This window comes from Prionailurus bengalensis, chromosome B1 (genome assembly GCF_016509475.1).
Source record: "Prionailurus bengalensis isolate Pbe53 chromosome B1, Fcat_Pben_1.1_paternal_pri, whole genome shotgun sequence".
Lineage (NCBI taxonomy): Eukaryota > Metazoa > Chordata > Mammalia > Carnivora > Felidae > Prionailurus > Prionailurus bengalensis.
In genome coordinates, this window is record NC_057344.1 from 136,811,465 (window position 1) to 136,816,573 (window position 5,109).

General features: G+C 37.6%; 1 pseudogene; it reads left to right on the forward strand.

Moving 5' to 3' along the window:
- The first annotated feature begins 1,031 nt into the window (after positions 1–1,031).
- Positions 1,032–1,803, forward strand: LOC122468191 (annotated as a pseudogene).
- The last annotated feature ends 3,306 nt before the right edge of the window (positions 1,804–5,109 follow it).

Consider the following 5,109-nt stretch of genomic DNA (forward strand, 5'->3'; position numbering starts at 1 on the left):
AACTAGAGAAACAGATCACATTATGTATAGTGAAATAAAGATTAAAAAGACCACAGATATACACTATAACCAAATGGGATTAATTGCAGGTATGCAAGCCTGATTCAACATTCAAAAACCAATTAATGTAATCCATCACATCAAGAGACTAAAAGAGAAAAACTGCATGATCAAATCAATGGATACAGAAAAAAGCATTTGACAAAATACAACACCCATTCATGATAAAAACTCTGAGCAACCTAGGAATAGAAGGGAACTTCCTTAACTTGATAATATCTACAAAAAATCTATAGCTCACATCATACTTAACGAGAAACTAGAAGTTTTCCTACCATGATCAGGAACAAAGAAAGGATGTTCCCTCTCATGACTCCTTTTTAACATCCTACTGGAAGTTCTAGTTAATGCAATAAGACAAACAAAGAAAATAAAGGATACACAGATTGGGAAGGAAGAAATAGAATTATCTTTGTACATGACACGATTGTCTGTATAGAAACTCTGAAAGAATTGACAAAAAGACTGGAATAAGTAGTTATAGCAAGGTTATAGAATACAAAGTTAACATGTAAAAGTCAATTGTTTTCCCATATGCTAGCAACGAACAAGTGGAATTTGAAGTTAAAAGCCTAATGTCATTTACATCAGCACCCAAAGAATGAAATACTTAGTATGAATTTAACAAAATATGTACAAGATTTACATGTGGAAAATTATAAAACTCTGATTAACAAGAACAAAGAACTAAATAAATGGAGGAGATACTTTCATGTTCATGGATAGTAAGACTCAATATGTGGTAGTATCAGTTTTACCCAACTTGAGCTATAGATTTGATGCAAATCCAATCAGAATCCCAGCAAGTAATTTTGTGCATATTGACAGACTGATTCTAACATTTATATGGAGAGGCGAAAAACCCAGAGAGCCAACACAATAATGAAGAAGAAGAAAGTCAAAGGACTGACACTACCTGACTTCAAAACTTATTAGAGCTCTTCCAGCTATGGGGGTAGCAGACTACTGCCATGGGCCACATAATTCTGGGGTAGAGGAAGGATGCTGGCTCAGTGTTCCATGCCCACATGAAGCATGGCAAGGGTGCTGCATGTCTGCTTGCCATGGACTTTGCAGAGCAGTTGGGCTACATCAGGGGCATCGTGAAGGACATCATTCATGACCAGGGTGGAGGTGCACCCCTCCCCGAGGTAGTCTTCTGGGATCTGTACTGGTTTAAGAAGTGGCAGGAGCTGTTCATCACCCCCAATGGCATCTACACTGGCTATTTTGTGTACTGTGGCAAGAAGGCCCAGCTCAACATAGGCAATGTGCTCCTAGTGGGCACTATGCCCAAGGTCACCATTGTGTATTGTTTGGAGGAGAAGCTTGGTGACTTGGCAAGTTGGTCCAAGCCTCTGGGAATGATGCTACTTCATCTCCCACAACCCTGAGACCAAAGAAGACCCAAGTGAAGCTGTCCTCAGCCACCTCAGAAATCAAGGTCATTTCTTCAGCCAATAGAACTATGTTGATGTGGTGGCTGGAGGTGGCCACGTTGACAAGACCATTCTGAAGGCTGGCTGTGCCTATCACAAGTATAAGGCAAAGAGGAGTTGCTGACCACACATACTGGGTGTGGCTATGAATCCTGTGGGAACATCCTTTCGGAGGTGGCAAGCACCAGCACATCACAAACCCTGTACTATCTGTAGAGATACCCCTGCTGGCTGCATAGTGGGTCTTATTGCTGCCTACCAGACCTCTGGGGGAACCTAGACTGTGTAGGAGAAAGAGAACTAGGGTTGAGGGGCTTGATAAAATCTGTCCTTCTGCCACTAAAACAAACAAACAACCCCTACTTACTAGAAAGCTATAGGAAAAAAGTATGATATTGATGAAAGAATAAACAAATAGATCAATAAAACAGAATATGGTGCTTAGAAAAACACTCACATAAACATGGCATAAACATGGTCAACTGGTCTTTGACAAAGGAGCAAAGGCTATACAATGGAGCAAAGACAGTCTTTTTTTTTTAAACATTTATTTATTTTTGAGACAGTGCAAGTGGAGGAGGGGCAGAGAGAAGGGGACAGAGAATCCAAAGCAGGCTCTGTACTGACAGTAGTGAGCCCAACGTGGGACTTGAACTCATGAACCTGAGAGATAATGACATAGGCTGAACAGACTGAGCCACCCAGATGACCTGCAAAGAGTCTTTTCAACAAATGGTGCTGGAACAACTGGGCACCCATATGAAAAAAAAATGAATCTAGACCCAGACCTTACACCCTTCACAAAAATTAACTCAAAATGGATGATAGGCCTAAATGTAAAATGCACAACTATAAAATTTCTAGAAGATAACATTGCAAAAAACTTAGATAACTTTAGGTATGGTGATGACTATTTATTTATTTATTTATTTATATATTTTTTTAACATTTTTTTTATATTAATATAATTCATTGCTAAATTGGTTTCCATACAACACCCAGTGCTCATCCCAACAGGTGCCCTCTTCAATGCCCATCACCCACTTTCCCCTCTCCCCTACACCCCATCAACCCTCAGTTTGTTCTCAATATTTAAGAGTCTCTTACAGTTTGCCTCCTTCCCTCTCTGTAACTTTTTTTTCCCCTTCCCCTCCCCCATGGTCTTCTGTTAATTTTCTCAGGATCCACATATGAGTGAAAACATATGGTATCTGTCTTTCTCTGCCTGACTTATTTCACTTAGCATAATACCCTCCAGTTCCATCCACGTTGCCACAAATGGCCAGATTTCATTCCTTCTCATTGCCAAGTAGTATTCCTTGTATATATATAGACCACATCTTCTTATCCATTCATCAGTTGATGGACATTTAGGCTCCTTCCATAATTTGGCTATTGTTGAAAGTGCTGCTATAAACATTGGAATACAAGTGCCCTTATGCATCAGCACTCCTATATCCCTTGGGTAAATTCCTAGCAGTGCTGTTGCTAGGTCATAGAGCAGATGTATTTTTAATCTTTTGAGGAACCTCCACACTGTTTTCCAGAGCAGCTGCACCAGTTTGCATTCCCACCAACAGTGCAAGAGCGTTCCTATTTCTCCACATCCCCTCCAGCATGTATAGTCTTCTGATTTGTTCATTTTAGCCACTCTGACCGGCGTGAGGTGGTATCTGAGTGTGGTTTTGATTTGTATTTCCCTGATGAGGAGTGACGTTGAGCATCTTTTCATGTGTCTGTTGGCCAGGTGATGACTTTTTAGATACACCATCAAAGGTATAATACATCCAAGAAACAATTGGTGAGCTGGGCTTCATTAAAATTAAAAATTTCTGCTCTGTGAAAGACAATGTCAAGAGAATGAGAAGATAAGTCAGAGACTGGGAGAAAATACTTGCAAAGAATACATCTGATAAAAGACCATTATCAAAAATATACAAAGAACTGTTAAAACTCAATGATAAGAAAACAACTTGATTAAAAAATGAGGTAAAGACCTTAACGGTCTCTAAAGAAGATATACAGATGGTAAATAAGCATATGAAAAGATGCTCCACATCATATATGTCATCAGTGAAATGCAAGTTAAAACAACAATGACATACCACTACACATCTATTGGAATGGCCAAACTCCAGAACATTGACAACACCAAATGTTAACAAAGGTGTGTAGCAATGGGAGCTCTTCATTCATTGCTGGTGGGAATGCAAAATGGTACAGCCACTTTGGAGGACAGTTTGACAGTTTGTTACATTAAACATATTCTTAACATAAAATCCAACAATTGTGCTTTTTGGTACTTGTCCAAAGGAATAAAAATTTATGTCCACACAAAAACCCATGCACGATGTTTATAGCAGTTCATTCATTATTGCCAACATACGGAGGCAACCAAGATGTCCTTTAGTTGGTGAAAGTATAAATGAATTATGATACATCCAGACAATGGAATATTATTCACTGCCAAAAAAATGAGCTATGAAGTCATGAAAAGACATAGAGGAAACTTAAGTGCATGTTACTAAATGAAAGAAGTCTATCTGAAAAGGTTACATACTATATGGTTGCAATTATATGTCATTCTGGAAAAAACAAAACTATGGAGACAGTAGAAAAATCAGTGGTTAACCGGAGTTGGGGTGGAGGGAGGGATGAATAGGTAGAGCACAGGGAATTTTTAGGGCAGTGAAAACATTTTGTCAAATACTACATAATAATGGATACATGTCATTATACATTTATCTAAATTTATAGAATGTACAACACCAAGAGTGAACTGTAATAAAAACTACGGACTCTGGGTAATTAGGATGTGTCACCGTAAGTTCATCAGATGTAACAAATATACCGCTCTGTTGATAACAGAAGAGGCTGTGCATGTGTGGAGGCAGAAGACATATGGGAAATCTCTGTACCTTCCTCTTGATTATTCTGTGAACCTAAAACTACTCTTAAAAAAGTCATTAAAAAAGAAAAAGGATAACAGACTTCTGGTTAGCAACAGTGCATGCCAGAGGACAAATGATATCTTTAAAGTGCTGCTGTCAATCTAGAATTATATATCTAGAAAAACTATCAACTGGAAAAGCAAAAGTTTTCTTCTTTCAGACAAAATGTGAGAGTATTTGTCACCAGCATATCTTCATGACAAGATATATATATATATAAATTTCTTCAGGGTCAAGCAAAATGATACCAGATGGAAGCTTGGATCTACAGAAAGTAATGAAACAAATGATAAGTGTGTAGGTAAGTATTAACAATTTTTTTCCCAGCTTTAAATCTTAAAAAAATTATTTAAAACATAATTAACTTTAAAAATCTCCAACTGTGACTGGAAATATCCATTTTTACCTTTATTCTGTCACTTTTTCATGTATTTTGCAGCTTTGCTTTGAAATATATGTGCCTTTATGATTTTTATGTCATTCCGATGAGCTAATAATTTTATCATTATTAAATGATGCTGACTGGTAGACTAACTGCCAAGGGTCATGAGGGAACTTTTCGAAGTCATGGAAAAATGTCATATATCTAGATTATGGTCATGATTTAACAAATGTATGTATTTGTCAAAATTTCTCAACATATATACTTAAATTATAGC